The sequence below is a fragment of the Callithrix jacchus genome, chromosome X, assembly GCF_049354715.1.
Source record: "Callithrix jacchus isolate 240 chromosome X, calJac240_pri, whole genome shotgun sequence".
NCBI classification, from domain to species: domain Eukaryota; kingdom Metazoa; phylum Chordata; class Mammalia; order Primates; family Cebidae; genus Callithrix; species Callithrix jacchus.
The window spans coordinates 114,043,628-114,067,646 of NC_133524.1; the positions used below are offsets into that span (position 1 = coordinate 114,043,628).

General features: G+C 39.5%; 1 pseudogene; it reads left to right on the plus strand.

Moving 5' to 3' along the window:
- Positions 1-61: 61 nt before the first annotated feature.
- On the plus strand, positions 62-13,409 carry LOC100410926 (tubulin beta-4B chain pseudogene; annotated as a pseudogene).
- Positions 13,410-24,019: the final 10,610 nt, after the last annotated feature.

Below are 24,019 nucleotides of genomic sequence, written 5' to 3' on the forward strand. Positions count from 1 at the left end.
CGGGAACCCAGTTGGGGAGGGAGGGGGTAGTGGGGGGAGGGAGCGCGCGGGCGGGGGAAACATGGCGGCGGGGGTGGCCCCGGCAGCGCCTGCGCGGGAGGCAGGGTGGTGGGGAGCTGGGGCTAGGACAGTGTGTGGGGTCCGAACGGAACTCCCAGGCTGTAGCCAAAGCGCGACGAGGCTGGACCCTGAAGCTGAATGACCGCTAAGTGGCCCTCAAGCCTCCGAAACCGGGAGGCTCGGGTGTGAGCCCACGTGACTTCTAGTGCCAGGAGGCAGAAAAAGTGAAAAGTGTCAAGTATCCAGGGAAAACAGTGCATCCGCCCGGGGTTAGCCACTTCAAGGAGGTCCACCCATGCATTTTGCCAGCCGTGGCCTCGGCCTCCTCACAGTCACGGCGGGGCTCGGGCAGAGGGTGTGCTCTGGAAGCGGTGCCACCTCACCTCATTGGGGCCCAGGTCTCAAAATAAGTCTGACCCAGGCTCTCACACAAATATCACTCTTCCAGTGGGATAAACGCTTCATCCCTCCCTCTCCCTGCTGCAGTACGCAACATTAAGAAAGAGGAAGGATACAAACTACAAATAATAACAGTTTAACGTTTTACTGAGCGTCTGCTATGAACCAAGCACTGAAGTATCAGCTTACCTAACTCACAGCTACTCTGTAAGTTACACACTATTATTTCCATTTTACAAGTCACAAAACTGAGGTTAAGCAAGTTGCCGGAGGTTATATAAACAGTAAGTGGCAGAAGCGGGACTCAGGATCCCAAGCGGTGTGATTCTGGCACCCAGGCTCTTAACCACTGTGCAAACTGCTTCCAAACTCTGGTGGGACTCCTTTTCTAGGTCCGAATCTTGATTCTGTTTCGTCGACCTAGCCCCCAACAAAAATCCCAGTCAAGCCTGTTTTTCCCCTCGTCTTCCATTCATTCTTTGCCTTCTTGACGGTTACAGCCTGGGGCCACCTTCTTACACCTCTTCCTTTGCCCTTTCTACTTATGATTCCAGACTCCTCCTTGAGAAAATAAAGTGAGTTTGCTCTTAGCAACCAGTTTAATCAATGTTGAGTTTTTTTTTCTTTGTCTGTCTTCTTCTTCTTCTTCTTCTTCTTCTTCTTCTTCTTCAGGAAGTGATGTGGTGAGTGTGGAATCTTTATGTTTTCTAGGATTAGGAGATGTATTTCAAGCAATCAGTTTTAGCATGTATCAAAAACCTGGCACATAGGTTAAAAAAAAAAAGTAAGTACAAACTGAGCTGGTGTACTCTGAAGTCACTGCTTTGTCCTGCCATAAAAAGGTTCAAGTGGGGTTACTTTATAACAAGTTTATCCCACAGAAATGACAGTAAAAATGGGATACACCAGTGCGGGCCAAGCAGCCTTTATCCACACAAAGAGAAAACCCTCATAGCAAGGGTGTGCAGATGGGGGCAACTACAGAAGCTGCATTTGAACTGGCAGTAACTTGCACAGATTCTCAGTTAAAAAAAAAAAAAGAACTGGCAGCAAGATATTACAAATATATTTATCCAATAGAAATCCATTGCAGTTTGGGTTCAGATGCTTTGTCTGAATACTTAATCTACTGGATAGGACACTAAACTTGGAGTCAGAAGACAATTTATGTGCTATGTGACATTAAGTTAGTGCTCTGAGAGTATTTTCCCAAATTTCCAGTGGGAAGCAAAATAATACTGGTCTGATATGCCCCACAGCATTGTTTTGGGTTTCAAAAAAGATAACACATGGGAGAGGAAGTTGTACTTGGAGAAAAGGTCTTTAAAGAGATAATTCAGTTAAAGTGATGTCTCTAAGATGGGTCCTAATCCAATATGACTGCTGTCCTTTATGAAAAGTTTAAGACTTAGACATATATGCATACAGAGTAAAGACCACATGAGGATGCAGTGAGAAGGCAGCCACCTGTAAGCCAAGGAGGGGCTTCAGAAGAAACCAAACCTACTGACACCTTGATCTTCCAGAATTACAAGAAAATAATTTCTGTTATTTAAGCTACCCAGTCTATGGTGTTATACTTGGTTATGGCAGGTCTAGCGAACAAATACAATGGGAAGCATTTCAAAAGCCAGCTAGAGTATCTGCTGACTTAGTAATTGTTCATTGCTTAAAAACATACACATTTATTATCTGTTTCCATGTGTCAGGAGTGCAGGTATGGTTTAGCTGGGTGCACTGCTCAGGGTTTCACAGGACTGCAATCAAGCTTTTGCCTGGGCTATGTTCTCATGTGGCGTTCAGAATCTTCTTCCAAACTCATTCAGGTTGTTGGCCAAATTCAGTTCCTTGCAGTTACAGAATTAAGACCCATGGTACCTACAGGCTCTAGAGGCAGCCCCTCTCTTTTAGCAGTTGGCAACATGGTTGTTCTGCTTAGCCAAGGCCAACAGGAAAACTTCTTTCTCCTCAGGAGGGGTCCAGTTCCTCTTTCAAGGTCTTTTACCAGATTAAGTCAGGCCCACCCAAGATTATCACCCTTTTGATTAACTCAAAAATTAACTGGGTGCCTTGATTACGTCTGAAAAATCTCTTCACCTTTGCCACATAATGTAACCTAATCACAGAGTGATAGCCCAGCATATTCACAAGTCCCAACTACACCTAAGTGGAGAATGTATAAAAGAAGACAAGAATCTTAGGGCCGTCTTAGAATTATGCCTACCATACCCCAAAGATTTGACAGCACCAATTAATTATGTGATTATAACAATTAACTAAGAGACTATACAGGCAGATGTGGGCATACACATAACATACACACACACACACACACAACAACAACAACAACAAAGAGCACAGAGCTGGTAGCTGATCCCTAATCAGTCTAAAAGCATTTGCAAGCTTTCTGTGTGCCTAATGTGAAACTAAAAGATTTCAACTGCATTAACTCTAATTAAATAACAAATTGAAAACTATTAAGATACATTTTGTCTCTCTGGTAAATTTGTGTTTCTTCAAAACACTCATCTCATCAATTATAGAATGGAACCACTATCTATTCAAAAAACAAAAAACTCTTACAGGGCTTTGGTTAGCATACAAAAAAGTGTCTTGGTTTAGAAGCTAGAGATAAATCTGACTAAACATGTGCAAGACCTGTCCTGAAAACTTTAGGCTTAAATAAATGTAGAGATATACTGTATTCACAGGGCAGAAAATTGATATCATTAAGATGTCAACTCATTTCTGATTGATCTATAGTTGCAGCAAAACCCTGATCAAAGTCCTGGCTGACTTTTTCTGTAGAAACTGACAAACTGATTCTAAAATTCATATGGAAATGGAAAAAAACTAAAATAGCCAAAACAACTTTTAAAAAGAACATTAAGGGGAAACTACTACCTGATTTCAATTTTTACTGTAAGGTAACAATATTCAAGACAGTGTAGTACTGATAAATGAAACAGAATAGAGTTCATAAACAGACCCACAACATATATGGGCATGTGATTTTCCACAAATATTCAAAGGCAATTCAGCTTTTTGAGGAACCTTCATACTTCTTTCCATAGCGAGTACACCGATTTACATTGCCACCAACATTCTCCACATCCACATCAATACCTGTTTTCATTCATCCTTTTGATAGTAGCCATTCTAACAGCTGTGAGATGATATTTCCCTTTTGCATTTCCCTGATGATTAGAGGTTTTTAACATTTTAAAATATATTTGTTGGCAATTTGTATCTCTTCCTTTGAGAATTGTCTGTTCAGATCCTTTTCCCATCTCAGGGTATATATTCAAAGGAACTGAAATCAGTATGTTAAAGAGATATTTGCACTCCAGTGTTTATTTCAGCATTATTCATAGTAGTCAAAACGTGGAAGCAATCTAAGAATCCATCAATGAATGAACGAATTTTAAAAATGTAGTATATATACACAGTGGAATTCTATACAACCTTAAAGAAATAAATTCTGTCATTTCCATCCATGACAACATAAAGAAACTGGAGGACATTTTGCTAAGTGAAATTAAATAGACATAAACAATAATGTATGAACTCACCTATATGTGGAATCTAAGACAGTGAATCTCACAGAAACAGAAAGTAGAAATGTGAGTATCAGAGGTAGGGGAAGGAGGAAGAAGCATGAGGAAAGTGAAGATGTTTGATCAAAGGGTCCAAAGTTTCAGTTCGACTGGAGAATACGTTTTAGTGACCTATTGCTCTGCATGGTGACCACAGTTAACAGTGTATATTTCAAAATTGCTAAAATATATTTTTTAAATTCTCACCACAAAAAAAGGTAAGTTGGTGAAGTGATGGATATGTTACTTATCTTGATTAAATCTTTTCTATAATGTATACATAGACCAAAACATCACATTGTATCCCATAAATATACACAATTATTATTTGTCAATTTAAAAAAAATAAAGGCAATTCAGTAAAGAAAGGATAGCTTTTTTCAACAATGGTGCTGGAACAACTGGTCATCCATGTGAACTAAGATCCAAATCTAGTACCATACACAAAAATTAACTCAAAATGCATCATAGACCTAAATGTAAAATCTGGAACTATAAAATTTCCAGAGCTCTGGCAAAAACCTTTGTGACCTTGGGTTAAGCCAAGATTTTTTAGCATGATCCACAAAAAAGATAAATTAAAAGTTGAACTTTATAAAAATTGAAAAGAAACAACTCTTCTATAAAAGACACTATTGATGGAATGAAAAAGAAACTACAGACTGGTAGAAAATATGCAAAAATCATATTTAATGTTAAAAGACTTACATACAGAATAAAGAACCTTCAAATCTCAATAACAAGAAGATAAACAAAAAAATTAAAAAAAAAAACAGGTAAACTATTTGAACAGACATCACCAAAGAAGATATATCAAAGCAGCATGGCATACGAGTACATGAAAAGATTCTCAACATCATTAGTCATTAGGGAAATGCAAATCAAAGCCACGATGAGATAACACTACAACTTGTTAGAATAGCTAGCACTAAAAAGAATCATTATAATAAGTTTTTGCAAGGAACTACAACTCTCATACGCTGCTACTGTGAAAGAAAAATGGTGCACCCACTTTGAAAAACAATTTGGCAGTCTCTTAAAAAGTTAAGCATACACCTACCATATGATCCACCCATTCCACTCCTAGGTATTTACCCAAGAGAAATGAATGTATATGTCTATACAAAGACTTGTACATTAATATTCACAGCAGATATATTAGTTTATTAACTAAAAAAGGAAACAACACAAAAGTCCATCAACAAGTGAAGTGATAAACTGGTACCTCCATACACTGGAATATTACCCAGCCATAAAAAGTAATGAATGTACTACAATGTGATATGCATAACAATTTGGATGAATCTCAAAATAACTATTCCAAGTGAAAGATGCCACACAAAAGAGTATGTACGGCATCATGCCATTTATATAAAATTCTATAAAATGAAAATGAATCTGTAGTGATAGAATACAGATCAGTGTTTGCCTGGGGATGAGACTGGAGGGAGGGCAGAAAGGACAATTGGGTACAAGGGAACTTTCAGGGATGATTATGTATGTTCCTTATTGCTTTTATGGTAATGTTTTCACAAAACATGTTAATATTTATCAAATTGTTCTCTTTAAATATTCTCAGTTTACTGCATGTCAGTGACACCTCAATAAAGCTGTTAAAATTAGTCATGTGCCTTGACAAAATGCAGTATCTCTAGTTTTCTCCCTTTTTGTGAACAAGAATACAAAGACAGGAATACAGTCAAGGCTCAAGAATAGTCTGGAATCAGGGATGAGAGTGCTGGCAGGACTATCTCTATCTCATTTCTGCACAGTACCAGGAAATCTACATCATTATTCTCTTTTATCACAGATAAAAGAGGCTGCATGGTAGGACTCAATTGGTCACACATCCCTGGGTTTTATCTCCTCTATTCCACAGACCAGACAGACTGAGGCTGAAATCATTGAATCCTAACTCTATATTCCACCGGAGGTCCTCTGATTGGCCCTGTTGGTATCAGGCACTCACTTCTGGACCAATGAACTAATCTCTGGCCTAGATTGAATCTAAGATGGGGAAAGTCTTAGCTGTTAAGAATTTGGGAAAATAAGCTGGACATGGTAGCTCACACCAGCTAGCAGGGAAGGTGAGGCAGGAGGATCACTTGAGGCTAGGAATTGGAAACCAGCCTGAGCAACACAGACCCTGTCACAGTAATAATAATAATAACTTGAGAATATAGTGGTCATCACTTGAAGTCAGTATTGAGGCTTCAGTTAGATCCAAGATGGCTTTTGTTATTTGCAACCAAAAGAGTTCTAACAAAATCACCTAGCATTTGTAATGGAGATACCAGGTAAAAGCTCGAGACATCAAGTAAGCAACCACAATTTCTAAGGTCTCACCAAAAGACCTCCTGAGGCCTCTGCTTGCTATAAAAATGTATTTCATGGCTTTCATTGTAAACTCAAATTCTACCATAATTAGCATACATAACAGGGACATCCAAAATTTTAAGGGAAGGGAAGCTTCCTATCTTCTACTTTCACTTTACCACATAGTTTTTCCACCCAGGCTCTGAAGTTAGGACCATTAAATAGAGAATAATGGGAAAGAATAGAGCCCCAAATGTCAGCTTTTAATCAAATCGAACAAAGGATATATCATTCTCACTATAAGTAACTACACTGTTGTAAGTAGCAAGAAATCTAGGATGCCACCTAATACAAGAGGGGTTATTGCTCCCCTCATACAACACCCTATGAACACAGAAAATGACATGGAAGATGTTGGAGTTCAGGGGACTATTTTATTATTTTTAGAGAAAGGATCTCCCTCTGTCACCAAGGCTGGAGGGCTGTGGCATAATAAGAACGCATTGTAGGCTGGGCACGCTCATCCCAGCACTTTGGGAGGCCGAGGCGGGCAGATCACTTGAGGTCAGGAGTTTGAGACGAGTCTGGCCAAAATGGTAAAATCCTGTCTCTACCAAAAATACAAAAAGTAGCTGGGCATGGTGGCACCTGCCTGTAATCCCAGTTACTTGGGAGGCTGAGGCAGAAGAATCGCTTGAACCCAGGAGGCAAAGATTGCAGTAAGCCAAGATCACACCACTGCACTCCAGCCTGGGCAACAGAGTGAAAATCTGTCTCAAAAATAAATAAATAAATCATCATAACCTCGAACTTCTGGACTCAAGTGACCCTTCTTCTCAGCCTCCCGAGTTGAGAAAATGCCATTTTATTGTCCTTACATTAGAGATTTTGCTAAATATCACTCATAAATTACAGTGGCTTCATATTATACCAAATATTCTATTGAAAAAGGTGAAAATTGTAAAGGGTTGTGACCAGCCAGAAGAGAAAAAGGTAGCAAGAGCTGCTTACTGAGTATGTCAAGTTTAGAACTGAAAACATTTTTAAAATAAAACAATACTGTGTATACATTTGTGAAGATTTGGAACCACAGAATGGTTTTAAGGAAAAAAAACAATTACACTACTTTCAAATATAGAGGAAAATGCAAATTAGATTGGCTAAGGAGTGCATAGAAACCCTTAATAGACCTGCTATATTAATCAGAAAGATAATCAGCCAAGTAAGGTATCCAAGTCTTCTCACATATAGTTTACTCTAAGGACAGTATTCCCCAGACCTCTTTTCCTAGACAACTTCTACAAGTCTTCAATTCTCAGCTTCTGCTTTTCTCTAGAAGACCTTTCCTGATACCTTAGACTAGAATGGGTATTTCTGTAATACTCCCAAAGCACCTTGTACTTCTCAAATCATAACATCATCCTGTTAATGTAAACCATTATTTATCTTCTTGCTAGAATGTAAGCCCCATGAAGACCAGGTCTGTCTTATTCCGTTACTGAATCCCAGTATCTGAAATAAAGCCTGTCACAATGAGACTGCACAAATAAATATTATTGACTTAATTTATTAGCTCAAATCACTAAAGAATTATTTTGTATGATGGACTAACTATATTAGCATACAAACTATACCTAAAAGAGGACAACAACAGTATTTATTCTTCTAAGTTCTTTATACTGTCCTGATACAATCTTGTCTGTAATGCCGATGTTCTTGGCAATGCTTTTATTTTTCCACAGATAGGGCAAAATCTCAGTTTCCGTGTAAATATTCTCAGATTCTCAACTAGTGAAGTACAAATTAATGCAGCTGTACTGCATTCTGATTAGATTATTCTTGAAGCTTCGTAACAAACACTTCATTTCAGCGATTAAAAAGTTTCAGAATGTGATGTGTCTACTCAACATGAATGACTTTACACAACTACTTTAGCTGCCTAAATACAGAATTTTGGTATAAATCCTACATTCATACATTCAGGAAACAGGAAATTACACTTCAATGGCATTTGTAATTTATTGGCACTTTTAGTAATTTTTTTACAACTGTTTCCTTACATTATAAATTATGTCCAGCCAGAGGCTGCTCTTTAAGTATCCAAGTTCATCTTGCCCAATGTCAACACTATGGTAATGAGAACTGCAGCTTCATTTGAGTGTCAGAAAGGTCCTGAACTCTTGCAGGCCTCCCATCTCACTCCTCACCCCAACCTGCTCACCAACCAGTACTTGTTGTTCTTGGGTTTGACATCTACTGATATTTCCCTGATTATTATTAACAATGGGAATAATGAATTGAGTTTATTATTTATTGAGTGCTATGATATGACAGATACTGTATTCAGCCATTTAAAAATATTATCTCATTTAGTCCTTGAAACAATCCAGTGAGGTCGATGCCATTAATGCTCCCACTTCACAGAGGTGAGATCTGAAGCACAGGAAGGTACATAACTTCCTTAAGCTTTCACAAGTATTAAGAGACAGAGATGGGCTTCAATCCTGGTCAGGGCAGCTCCAGAGCCTATGTTATATTTTTATGAAAATGTTAGTACATTGGTGCCACTCAGGAGAGGGCTTCCCCTCACCTTCCACCTTGCTCTGGCCTTCTCAGTGAAACAGGAGAAACAAAAAAAAATGATACTACTTTTATCCCAGATACTTGGGTATAAGCACAGCCAAAAGGAACACCTGTTGTTGTTTTTTTTCGGTTTAAGTTTCATCATCATTCCTCTTCCTAATCTCTACCTACACTCTATGTATTTGAAAATCACTATGGAAGATTCTCTTTACAACATGAAAGTTATATGTAAAATATCAATTTATTCCCTCATTTCTTATTACTGACACCTCTTTTTTCCATGTTCAACTTTAATATTTAAAAAACTGAGGCCAGGAACAGTGGTTCATACCTCTAATCCCAGCATTTTGGGAGGCCTAGGTGGGTGGATCACTGGAAGCCAGGAGTTTGAGACCAGTTTGACCTACATGGTGAAACCCCATCTCTACTAAAAATACAAAATTTAGCCAACTATTTTGGAGGGTTCCTGTAGTCCCAGGCACTCAGGAGGCTAAGGCAGGAGAATTGCTTCAACCCAGGAGGCAGAGATTGCAGTGGGCTGAGATTGTGCCACTGCATTCCAGTCTGGGCAACAAAGCAAGACACTGTCTCAAAAATAAAAATAAAAACCGAGTTATGCCAGGCATGGTGGCACATGCCTACAATCCCAGCTACTCAGGAGGATGACATGGGAGGATTGCTTGAGCCCTGACATTCAAATCCAGCTTGGGCCACATAGCAAGACCTAGTCTATACTAAAAACAAAAAACAAAAATAGCCTGGCATGGTGGTGTACCCCTGTAGTCCCAGCTACTTGGGAGGCTGAGATAGGAGGATCATTTGATCATTTGCACTCTAGCCTGGGCAAATGAGTGAGACCCTATCTCCAGGTAAATTGATAGATACATAAATAGGTAGACAGACAGATAGATAGATATTTAATAGATAGATTTTAATTTTAAAAAATAAAGTCAATCTTTAAAAATTATATGAATAAAAAGTATTAAATTTTTTAGTTGGAAAGAACTTCAAAAATTATCCAAGCTCTTCATCTTATAGGTGAAAACTCTCTGGATCAAGACTCAGTATGCCAGGCCTTGAGTTACTTGATCAGTGAATTCTGCAAACATTTATTGAGTACCAATTATGTATTGTAAATGATGCAGAAGAGACAAAGTTATGCCTTTAAAAAGCTTATATCCTAGTAGGGAAAGATAATAATCAAGAAATACTATAACATGAAAACTTCAGGTAGTGATAACTGTCATACAAAATAAAACAAGGAAATAGTTCATAGTAAGTGGGTAGTATACATAGTGAGTGATCTGGGATGGGAGAAACTAATTCTGAAGGGGTGGTCAGGAAAAACTGCTTTTAAGAAGTAAAATTTACACTGAGCCCTGAATGTTGAGAAGAAGTCATCCAAGCAAAGATCCGAGAGAAAATCATTCCAGAGAAGGAAGGGCAAATGAAAAGCCCTGAGGTGGGAATGAATTCAATGCATTGAAAGAATAAAAAACAGCTATTATAGCTGAAGAATCATAAATTACGGGCAGAGAGGTAGAGCAACATGTCATAAACAAAATCATTTAGGATCTGTGGACCATATCAGAAGATTTTGATGTTATTCTAATTGCAATAAGAAACTATAGAAAGGTTGGGTGTGGTGTTTGATACCTGTAGTCCCAGCAATTTGAGAGGCCGAGGCAGGCAGATCACTTGAGGCCAGTAGTTAGAGACCAGCCTGGGCAACATAGTGAAACCCTGTCTCTACTAAAAACACAAAAAAATAGCCAGGCGTGGTGGTGCTCGCCTGTAATCCCAGCTACTTGGGAGGCTGAGGCAGCAGAATCGCTTGAACCCAGGAGGTGGAGGCTGCAGTAAGTGGATATTGCACAACGACATTCCAGCCGAGGCAACAGAGCAAAGACTCTATCTCAAAAAAAAAAAAAAGAAAGAAAGAAAGAAAGAAGGAAAAAGAAAAAAAAGAAACCATAGAAAGATTTGGAACAAGGCAATGATATGATCTGTCTTAGTATTTTAAATGACTAAGTGATGCTAGAACCTTACGTCTGAGTACAATAGTTATACTTATCACTAGTTTTCATTTGTTTACAGAATTGACCAGTTATGAGTTGAGTTTATTATCAGTGTTTTAAGAAAACAATGCAAATTTTTAGAAATTATAGCAATTACTATTATAATAATGTTCCCATTGAATGGTACCTCTCTATATCCATTGCTTTTATGTAGTCAGTCCCTTAACACAGACGCTGAGCTTGGCCTCCCACAGTGAATGTGTAACTTGCTTTGCCCAATGTGACATGAGTAAACACATCATAAGCAGAGGCTGGAAAAGCACTTAGGCATTGGAGCTTGCTCTCCCTCACTGCTAGTGGAACGCACCAACTCTATGAAGAAGCTCAAACTAGCCTGTTGGACTACGAGTAACACTTAGCCCAGTTACCTCCACCACCCCTGTTGATAGCAAGCCAACTATTACCAGGCACATGAATAAGCCCAGCTACGGAAGTAAGCCTGTAAAATGATATACCAAAACATCAGCAATATAATTTTTCAAACATTCCTAATTTATGAATATTAATCTTGTAAAGGTACCCAAATACAATTACTGTACATAAACTTCATTCCAAAAGGATGCATCTGTATTAGTTTAGTGGCTATTTCTAGGAAGGGTCTTATAAATCTATCTTTTACGTAATTTGGTTTTTTTTTTTTTTTGAAACTGAGTTTCAATCTTGTTGCCCAGGCTGGAGTGCGATGGCACAATCTTGGCTCACCACAACCTCCACCTCCTGGGTTCAACTGATTCTCCTGCCTCAGCCTCTTGAGTAGCTGAGATTACAGGCACCTGCCACCACGACGGGCTGATTTTTTGTTGTTGTTATTTAGTAGAGAAAGGGTTTCTCTGTGTTGGTCAGGCTGGTCTCAAACTCCCAATCAGGTGTTACGACTGCCTCGGGCTCCCAAAGTGCTGGGACTCTGTTTCTTTAATTCAATTTTAAAATAATTAATAGTTTCACAAGTTTCAATCTAAAAAAAATTATAAGATGATATCTAGTTAAAAAGTTCTCCTATCTAGTTAAAAATCAGTTAGCTAGAGAACTCTGTGCGCCTGCTCCTGCGCTGCTGTCTCTCTACTTCCACCTGTGTTCCCGCTGCCCCCGCTGCCGCCATCACAAGGGAGATTGTGCAACTGCAAGGCAGGCAGTGTGCAACCAGTTCTGAGAGGCAATCAGTGATGAGCACGCCATCGATCCCACGGGCACCTACCACAGGGACAGCAACCTGCAGCTGGAATACATCAGCGTGTACTACCACAAGGCCACTAGGGACAAGTACATACCCCATGCAGTGTTCGTGGATCTGGAGCCTGGCACCACGGACTCCATGTACTCCAGGACCTTTGGGCAGATCTTCTGGCCAGATAATTTCATCTTCAGTCAGAGTGGTGCTGGGAACAACTGGGCCAAGGGGCACTACACAGAAGGCACGGAGCTGGTAGAGTCAGTGCTGGATGTTGTGAGGAAGGAGGCTGAGATCTGTGACCTGCTTGCAGGGTTTCCAGTTGACCCACTCCCTGCATGGGAGGAATGCGTCTAGGATGGGTACCCTTCTCATCAGCAAGATCTGGGAGGAGTACCCAGGCAGGACCATGAACACATTCAGTGTGGTGCCCTCGCCCAAGGTGTCAGACTTCACCATCTCAGTCTACCAGCTTGTGGAAAACACATACAAGACCTACTGTATCAATAATGAAGCTCTTAGGACATATGCTTCAGAACCCTAAAGCTGACCACGCCTACCTACTGTGATTCCAACCACCTAGTGTCTGCCACCATGAGTGGGGTCACTACCTGCCTGCACTTCCCAAGCCAGCTCAATGCTGACCTGTGGAAGCTCGCTGTCAACATGGTCCCGTTCCCCAGCTTGCATTTCTTCATGCCCAGCTTTGCCCCACTGACCAGCCAGGGCAGCCAGCTGACAGTGCCTGAGCTCACCCAGCAGATGTTTGCCACCAAGAACATGATGGTTGCCTGCGACCCCCACCATGGCTGCTACCTGATGGTGGCTGCTGTGTTCAGGGGTCACACGTCCATGAGGGAGGTGGACAAGCAAATGCTTAATGTTCAAAACAAGAACAGCAGCTACTTTATTGAGTGGATGCCCAACAATGTGAAAAGGGCTGTCTGTAACATCCCGCACCGAGAGCTAAAAATGTCTGCCACCTTCACGGACAACAGCCAGGCCATTCAGGAGCTGTTCAAGCACATCTTGGAACGGTTCATAGCCATGTTCTGGCACCAGGCCTTCCTGCATTGGTACATGGGCAAGGGCATGGCCGAGGTGGAGCTCACCAAAACTGAGAGCAACATGAATGGCCTGGTGTCTGAATACCAGCAGTACCAGGACGCCACAACCAAGGAAAAGGGAGAGTTTGAGGAGGTGGCCTAGGGTCTGCATTCACTGGGGAAAGCAGGGAATCGGTGTGAACTCTTTATTCACTCCCAGCCTGTCCTGTGGCCTGTCCCACTGTGTGTGCACTCGCTGTTTTCCCTGTCCACATTCCATACTATACAGACACCACCATGAAAGCCTTTTCACAGTGAAAAAAAAATCAGTTAACTAGTTATCTAGTTAAAAATTTCTGTCCTGTCCACCTAGAATGACCCTCCTACATAACTATTATTATTTACTTTTCATGTATGGTTTCAGAATTTATATTTTTTACCTGAGAGCTAAATCAGCAAAACTATATTTTTATGGCTTTTAAACTAGTGAATGGGGCAAAATGGGGACGACATGGCATTTGTTGAAAGAGAACAAATTCTGCATAGCATGTTTGCTACTGGATTTTATTAAGTAACTGAAGAAGTATTTATTAAGTCCCTTCTCAAGCATGATTCTAGGTGCTGGCTATAAATGTATTCCATATAAGAACATTATCAATATACTATGGTGAAACCAAAATTAGGTTGTAATGGATAACTTTAATTTCACATGTAATAAAACATCAACTTTTATAAATGCAATATTCTCTAATCAAGAAATCCAAATTTTTTACCAAACATGTTAAAGGAAATTGAACGTTTAGAAAACAACTGATCAAATACAAACAGCTGGAAAGAGTAAATGAGAAGTTAAAGAAAAGAAAAACACAGGAAACTTGAGAAAATAGCTTTAGGAATGTCCAGAGTCATTAGCTTTCAGCCACCAGGAAGATGTCCAACCAAAACTAAGATTTAAATGCCTACAGGGAAAAAGAGTTTCAATATTTAGCAGTTTAGTTACTAAGAGAGTATCTGACTTAAATTCACAGTAGAGTTGCTCATATTTTAGGTTACCTCATACTAATCAATTTCTCAAGCTTATAACTACATTGGTGATATAATGGACACAAAAACATTTTAAAACAAAGACCACACAGGAACTTTAATATTAATGTGTATTAGGCTAACAAATTAAATAATGTATGTCCTGATAGAAATCATAACGCAAAGCAACTACGTAACATTATGCTGTATGACAGAAGTAAGGCTTGGCCAATCATGAGAGATCACCACTTGCATTTATGTATCCATGTATTCCCCTCCTGGTCATGTGAAAGAATTTTCACAACTGAAATCAGTTCCAATATGTCCACAATGTTTTTAAATATCCTTCAGAATTCAGCATTTCATTGTCAAGTGAAAACTTTTCCACCCATTTTTGTGAATATGTTCAAGTTTTCTTTTCTTTTTTGATAGAATTGCAAGGAGAAATATGGTCAAATTTTCATATCAAAAGCAAGCAGGTTTTTAAAGTAGATTTTTTTAAATGTACTCCATATGAAGTCTCCCAGCTCTGCTACTTTCTTCTATTATTCTTATAGAAGCAGATTGTGGGGAGGTAGAGATACTATTAATGGAATAGTTTGGAAGGAACACAACACAAACAAGTGATGCCCTTCAGTGGAGTGGAATTCAGGTAAACTTTATATTATACAACTGTATTAGGGTTCTCCAGAGAAATGCAACCGAAAGGGGAAGTGTGTGTGTGTGTGCGTGTGTGTGTGTGTGTGTGTGCGCGCGCGCACGTGCGCATGCGTATAAATATGTATACATATAAATGGAGACCCAAGAAAGGGTTTCTATTGAAGCTCCAGTGGAAGGCAGTCTGCTGGCAGAGTCCCTCCATCTTGTGGGGGGGTGGTAGTCAATCTTTGCTTTAGTAAGATCTACAGGTCAGGTCGTGTAAGCTGGAGTTCAGGGCAAGGATTGAACCTCAAATTGAGGAACTGGAATGAAAATCAGGATCCTAAAGCAGGAGGCTGCTTCTTTAGACTGAGCAAACCCACTCTGGCTTCGAAGAATAATTTGGAGTAAGTATGTTCAGGCTTCACTTTGGGTCTATGGATTGAATGAGACCTACTCACATTGTGGTAGATAATCTACTTTATTCAAAATCTACTGATTTAAATGTTAATCTCATTTTTTAAAATACCTACACAGCAACATCTAAAATAATGTTGAACCAAATATCTAGGTGCCAAGGCCTAGCCAAGCTGACACATAAAATAAACTATCAGAACAACAAATCAGCCACAAATATTTCTTGAGCAATAGACGTGTTCCTGGAAAATAATACATAAATATAATTTTTATATATAAAAGCCCCATGGCTTCATGCACTAATGTCTTTCCACCTGTAGCTCAGCCCTGCTAGTTGTTGAGGAATCTGAACAAAGGCAAACAACCCAATAAATGATAGATTCAGCTACCCTAGGCTTCAGACCTGGGACATTAGTGGTAAGGTAAGTCTTGCCCTTCTCAAAATGGAAGATGTGAAGTGAAGCCTGAGCATACTGCTTTGGACTCTGGACTCTTTATTTTTTTCTTTTTAAAGTCAAGGACTGGCTTTACGGTCCAGGCTGGAATGCAGTGGCACGACCATAGCTCACCGCAGCCTCGCCTCAGACTCCTGAGCTCAAGTGATCCTCCTGCCTCATCTGCTCAAGTAACTGGGACTACAGGCATGCACCAGCACACCTGGCTTTTTTTTTTTTTTTCTTTTGGAGACACTGGGATCTCGCTAAGTTGCCTACACTGGTCCTGACCTCTAGCATTCTTCCTGCCTTGGCCTCCCAAAGCACTGGGATTACAAGTATGAGCCACTGCACCTGGCTTGGATTCTTGATTTTTCACTCCAGTTCCTCAATTTGAGGTTCAATTCCTGCCTGGAAGTCCAGCTTTTACTTGACTGGAGCCCAGATGCTCCCCTTCCCCCATGAACCGGGGCTGTTTCAACTTACCAACAGCAACTATCTATCCAACTCCACACTACATGGATATTCCTAAAGGCTAGAATTTGCAACACTCTTTAGCTGTTAGAGAACTTTAGCACCAAGCACCACTCCCTTTCCCTTTCCTTGTCCTTGGGAACTGGGAGCCAGTTTACAGATCATTAGTTCTTTTGTTTTTCTCCTTTTTCATATTCTATCCCTTCTCCACTGGCCTGTGCTAGCTTGCACAGATTATGGCAGTAGATGAAAAGGGAAAAAGGTAAAAATGAATGATCCACTTGTGAAATGAACAATCTCACTTATCCATTCTGCAGAATCAGATTCCTGAATATCACATTTTCCTAGAACCAAGTACATCCATATTTGAGTGTGGATTCAGCTACACCTTCTAGAACAAAACTGATAAATATATACCATAAACAATACAAACATGATATATTTCATAATAAGTCTCACTTTAATTCTATCACAAAGGGACTTTCTTCCGTGTGTTCTTCATCAAGTCTCTTCACTTTTCAGAGCTTCAATTTCCTCATAGGTTAAGCAGGGACAATAACAGGAGCTACCTTACAGGGTTGTTGCAAAGATTCAGTGACAATATGTATAAAATCCCTTTCAACAGTGCTTAGTGAGTCCTACATAAATGATAGCTTTTAAAATATTATCTGCATTCTCACTCACCCCACTTCATTCTTCACACTGCAGCCAAAGTGGCATTTTCCAAAATAAATATGATCATGTCCTCTCCACCTCCACTACACACAAGCACCCACAGAACCCTCTAATGGATTCCCATTGCACTTAAGATAAAGTCAAAACTCCTTAACATAGACTAAAACAAGGCAGTGCATGAGCTTCTGCAGTATGAAGCCGCAAATGAATTTTCCATTGTACTTTCTTTCACCTTCCTACTAGCCTGCTAGCCTTCTCTGACTCCCTTACACCCCACCTGCTTCCTCTCACCCTATAGCCTCCCATAGCCTTGTTCTGCCTGCCTAAAATCCCCCTTTTTTTTTTTTTTTTTTTGAGATGGAATTTCACTCTTGTTGCCCAGGCTGGGAGTGCAATGGCCCAATCTCGGCTCACTGCAACTTCTGCCTCCCAGGTTCAAGCGATTCTCCTGCCTCAGTCTCCTGAGTAGCTGGGGTTACAGGTGCCCACCATCACACCCAGCTACCTTATGTATTTTTAGTAGAGATGGGGTTTCACCATGGTGGCCAGGCTGGTCTTGAAACCCCGACCTCAGGCAATCCACCTGCCTCGGCCTCCCAAAATGCTGGGATTACAGGCATGAGCCACTGAACCTGGTCAATGCTTCCACTTTTTAACTGCACCTTATTCTTCCGTTTTCAGCTCAAGCCTCACTTCCCAAGGAATGCTTTCCTGGCCAAAGATATAAAAAATGCTCTGAAATCGCCACATACGTCTCCCATATTGCATATATCACAGTGGTCATTGTTTATTACTTTGTGTGATTAGAGGATTCGTTTCTGCTGTCTTGACCTGATGTTAAGTTTTGTAACAGTAAGGAACTTGTTTTTTGTTCACTGCTACCTCACCAGCATGTAGCATGTGTCTGGCACATAATAAGTGCTCAACAAATGGACAAACTAAATGAATGGAAGAATAAGTGGACCTAACTTGTGCATAAGATTCAAAATGAAGCAAAAGGAAATTAAAGTTGAACTCATGTCTGTAGATGACATTGTAAAAAGGTCTGGGCCTTGAAACAGGATGTGGAAGCTAAACTTCTTAAACCAAAATTGTGTTTAAAGAAACACAGGACAGAGACAGATGGAGTTTAGACTAATAAGAGAATCAGGGTGGAAGAGAGAGGGCTGTTCAATCCACTAAATTACAAAACAACTAAGCAAAATTCTTCAAGTTGCATGCGCACACGTGTGTATGTGTGTTTATGTGTACACACATGCATGTTTGTATTTAACAGTCTCTCACTTTTCAGGTTTTTAATCACCCCTAAGCTATTTTTGACAGGAAAAGAGAAATCGGGGGAGGGGAGAAAAAAATTAATAAGGATTATTTATAAAAATTGAGCAGCTGATGTATTTTTCTGACTATGAGGCTCACAACATAGCAGTTTATAATAAAGCAAACATTCAAGCTAAGAGCCTTGGATTTGAATCCAAAGTTACGGATGTCAGACAGTTTTATTCCTGAGTCCAAGCCTACAAAATTCATTTAAAAATTTCTTTTGGTTTGTACAGAGACCATAACAAAGTCTAACTATGTTTGAAAGATGTTTTTTGTTTTCATCTTGCAGGAAATGTAAGACCAAATTAATGTTGTATATAGCACATGCATTGGGGTTTTTGGCTTTTTTTTATTTTTTGCTTCCTATATGACATTTATAGTTTCATGATTTGTTATAAATTATTTTTTTAGAAGAACAAAACAACACTGAGACTTAACACCAAAAATGTTTTCCTAGGGCACAAATATACACATTTTTCATTATTTTGTTGTTCAGAAATCCTAAATCTTTCACAGAGTAGCTATAGGTCATTAAGCAATTTGCCTCCCTATTCCAAGACTCAGTTTAGCATTTATAAAATGAGTGAGTTAAAATAAATGATGTCTAAGTTTTCTTTAATGTTTCTAAATGTTAATTGTGGTAAAAAAACAAACACATAACACAAAATTTACCATCTTAATCATTTTTAAATGTATAGTTCAGTAGTGTTAATTATATTCATGTTGTTGTCCAACCAATTTCCATAAATTTTTCATCTTGCAAGGCTGAAACTTTGTATTTATTAAACAATAACTCCCCATTGTCCCCCTTTGCCCAACTCCTGACAATCATCATTCTGCATTCTGAGAATTTGACTTTAGATACCTTATATGGGTGGAATCATGCAGCATTTGTCTTTCTATGACTGGCTTATTTCCTGCATGCTGATAATCAACATTTTGAAAAACATAAAATGTGACTGGCTGCTTATTTCACTTAGCATAATGTCCTCAAGTTTCACCCTTGTTGTCACAAATAACAGGGTTTTCTTCTTTATTAAGGCTGAATAGTATTTTATTATGTATACATACAATTTTTTTTTTTTAACGAGATGTAGTCTCACTCTGTGGCCCAGGCTGGGGTGCAGTGGTGGAATCTTGGCTCACTGCAACCGATGCTTCCCAGGTTCAAATGATTATCTTGCCTCAGACTCCCGGGTAGCTGGAATTAGAGGCATGTGCCACCAAATCCAGTTAATTTTTGTATTTTTAGTGGAGACGGGATTTCACCAGGTTGGCCAGGCTGGTCTCAAACTCCTGGCCTCAGTGATTTGCCCACCTCGGCCTCCCAAAGTGCTGGGATTACAGGTGTGAGCCACCGTGCCTGACCACCCACATTTTCTTTTTTTTAATAAGTTTTTAAGAGAGAGGATCTTACTCTGTCACCCAGACTGGAGTGCTGTAGCATAATCATAGGTCACTGCAACCTTGAACTCCTGGGCTCAAAGTATCCTCCTGCTTCAGCCGTGCAAGTAGCTGGGACTACAGGAGCACACCACCACACCTGGCTTTTTTTTTTTTTTTTCACAGACCAGGTCTCTCTATGTTGCGCAGGCTGGTCTCAAACTCCTGGACTCAAGCAGTCCTCCTGCCTCAGCCTCCCAAAGCACTGGGATTACAGAGGTGAGCCACCATGCCCAGCCTACGCTACATTTTCTTTATCCATTCATCTATTGATGGATATTTACTTTGCTTCCACCTCTTGGCTGTTGTGAAGAGCTTCTATAAACACAGGTGTGCAAATATTTCCTTTGAGGCCCTGCTTTTAATACTTGTAAATATATGGTCTAAAGTGGGATTGCCAGATCATATGGTAATTCCATTTTCAATTTTTTGAGGAAACTTCATACTATTTTCCATAGCAACCACATCATTTTACATTCTCACTAACGGTGTATAAAGGATCCAATTTCCCCTTATCTTCACCAATACTCATTATTTTGGTTTTTTTTAACAGTAATCATCCTAACAGATGTGAGGATGTATCTTATTATCATTTTGATTTCCATTTCTCTAATGATTAGTGATGCTGAGCATCTTTTCATGTGCCTGTTGATGGACCTTTATGTCCATCATCTTTGGAGAAATCCTATTTAAGTCATTTGCCCATTTTGTAACCATGTTGTTTTTATTGTTGAGTTGTAATTCTTTATATATTCTGGATATTAACCACTCATTAAATATTTGACTTTCAAATATTTTCTCCCATTCTATAGGTTGCCTTTTTACTCTGATGATTGTGACCTATAATGCACAAAAGTTTTACAGTTTAATGTAGTCTACTTTTGCTTTTGTTGGCTGTACTGTTGTGCCATATCCAATAAACCATCACCAAATGCAATGTCATGAAGTTTTCCTCTATGTTTTCTTCTAGCAGTTTTATAGTTCTAGGTGTTACATTTAGATCTTTAATCTATTTTCAGTTAATTTTTGTATATGATATAAGGTAGGGGTCCAACTCTATAACTTTATTCTTTTGCATGCAGATATTATTTTCCCAAAACCTTTAATTTTTTTTGTAGAGACTGTACTTTCTCCATTAAGTGATCTAGGACCCTTGTCAAAAATAATTTGACCATATTCACCAGGGCTTATTTCTGGGATATCTAGTCTATTCCATTGTTCTATGTGTTTGCCTTTTTGTCAGAACCACACTATTTTGATTACTACAGCTTTGGAATATGTTTTGGCATCAGGAAATATGAGATGTCCAACTTTGTTCTTTTTGAAGATTGTTTTAGCTATTCAGGGTCCCTGGAAATTCCATATGAATTTAATGATGGATTTTTCTATCTCAAAAAAATGCTATTGGAATTTTGATAGGGATTGCATTGAATCTGTACATTGCTTGGGTAGTAATAACACCTTAATAATATTGTCTTCCAATCCATGAACACAAGGGATCTTTCCATTTATGGGTATCTTCTTTAATTTCTTCCAGCAATGTTTGTAGTTTTACTGTATGAGTCTTTTACCTCCTTGGCTAAATTTATTCCTAAGTATTTTATTCTTTTTGATGCTATTATAAATTAAATTATTTTCTTTTCACATTGATCATTACTAGTGTATAGAAATGCCACTGATTTGGGGGTATTGATTTTGTATTCTGCAACTTTGCTAAATTCATCTAACAGTTTTTTTTTGTGGAGTCTTCAACATATATGACTATGTCATATATGAACAGCGACTATTTTACTTCCTTCTGTCCAATTTGGATGCCTTTTATTTCTTTTTCTGGCCTATTCTGGTTAGATCTTCCAGTACCAGATTGAATCCCTCTAAAACTTATCAGTTTCTGTGTAAACATTTGTATATTTTACAAGTTGTTATGCTGACAGAGTTGACAGCCTCTTTCTCCTGTATCCTTTTCCTAATCATTCACTGGTGGCTGTCAACTCTCTTCTCCTTTTTGTTCCTCCCCTAGTATTGCTCCCCCAATAACTCAGCTTAGACTCCTCTTTCAAAGAAAGTCTGAATCAAAATTCAAACTCTTCTTTCTCTTGATTTAAAACATTGTTTTGAGGCTAGGTGTGGCTCACACCTGTAATCCCAGAGCTTTGGGAGGCTGAGGTGGGAGTATCACTTGAGGCCAGGAGTTCAAGACCAGCCTGGTCAACATAGCAAGACCCCATCTCTGCAAAAAAATTTGCTTTTCTTTTTTTTTTTTTCCAAGACAGAGTCTTGCTCTGTCACCCAGGCTGGAGTGCAGTGGTGCAATCTCGGCTCACTGCAACCTCCATCTCCTGGGTTCCAGCAATTCTCCTGCCTCAACCTCCCAAGTAGCTGGGATTACAGGTGCTGCCACTATGCCCAGCTAATTTTTGTGTTTTTAGTAGAGATGGAGTTTTACTGGGTTGGCCAGGCTGGTCTGGAACTCCTAACCTTGTGATCTGCCCACCTTGGCCTCTCAAAGTGCTGGTATTACAGGCAAAAAAAAAAATTTATATTAGCCAGTTGTGGCTGTGTGAGTCTGTAGTCCTAGCTTCTTAGGAGGCTGAGGTGGGAGTATTATTTGACCGAAGGCGATTGAGGCTACATTGAGTTATGCTGGCACCACTGCACTAACTCCAGCAAGGGTGACAGACACCATGTCTTTCAAACCAAACAAACAAACAAGTAAATAAATGAATGAATAAATAAATAAAACATGGTTTTGGCTCTTTGTTTGCCATTGCTATGTGTAATTATAACTGATCTTTGTTATCCAGAAGCACGTCACATAAAGACTATGTACTGGGTTAGGCCCAGTGGCTCACTCCTGTAATCCCAGCATTTTGGGAAGCCAAGGCAGGAAGATCACTTGAGGCCAGGAATTCAAGACCTGCCTGAGCAACATACTGAGACTCCTGTCTCTACAAAAAAATATATAAGAGAAAAAATTAGCCAGTCATGGTGGTATGCTCCTATAGTCCCAGCTACTCAGGAGATTGAGGTGGGAGAATCCCTTGAGTTCAAGATCAGCCTGGGCAACATAGAGAGACCCCTATCTCACATTAAAAAAAATTAAAAATTAACCAGGAGTGGTGGTGTGTGCCTGCAGTTCCAGCTATTTGGGAGGCTGAGGTGGGGGATCACTTGAGCCTAGGAGGACAAGGCTGTAGTGAGCTATAATGACACCACTCAAGCCTAGGTGTCAGAGAAAGATCCTGTCTCTAGAAAAAACAAAAACGATAGTTTATTCTTCTACTTCTAATAATCCCTACTCCTAATAGTACCAATATACTCAAAGTACTCAAAATAGACTCTTCCTGTTAGCAATGCATACATCTAAGTTCGCAGACCACAGAAAACTCTCAAAAAAAATTGTCTCACCACTTGTTAGTTGCTAAATCTGTTCATCTTCCACAAAAAGAAAACTTCTCTTGTCATCAGCCCGCAATATAAAAAAAGGAGGAAGAGGATTATTATGTGGTATGTCCTTGGCTGCCTCACAGAGTTGACCAGCTTGTTCTTTATGTCTTTGGGCCCATAAACACAAGCAAACAGATATTAATACTTTTCTTAAAGACAATCAGCCAAGTCCTGCACAAATGTTTTTACCTCCAGGGAGATGACTGTAAGTGTGAATGGTGCTTAAGCTATTAAATGTTAATATGCTTAGCTCATTAAATTCTCTTAGGAATAATCTGCAGTAAGGGAGGGTCTATTAACATTCATATGCCTATCTGTATGTCTGCCAGGGGTATATGTGGTACCCAAAGAAACATGGGGTAAGTCTTAGCCAGAGCACAACCTCATCATGAATGCTGCTAAGTTGGACACCTGCTGCCAAGGGGAGCCAGCCAGTCCCAGATGTGAGTAACATGGGGAGCACTAGAGTGCTGAATATGAGAGTCATGGTGGATCGGGCCCCTTGAAGAAACATCTGCATCATTTGAAAAAGAAAGGCAGAAAAGAAGGCATGGGCTACAACTTGGATTACCCTCATAGGATATTCTTATTTTTCAAAATACCTCCAGATAGTTAAAATTTTTAATTATTAAATATTAGATACTTACAACGGAATGTCTGTTATGTATATGCAAATTATAAAGTAAAGCCACAATACCTGTAAACCCAATGTCCATCAAGGAGATGATGGAGTTCTGCTTTTGGCCTCTGTATTCTGGCCAAGTCTGTTATTTGGTTTTGATTTTGGCCTAGGTCTTTGGAAAGCTGAACAGCCAATGCCCACATCAACATCATTTCAGTTTCCCTGAATTTCTGCATGATCAGAGAACAGCATTTGGAATTATTGTATCAAAATATCAAA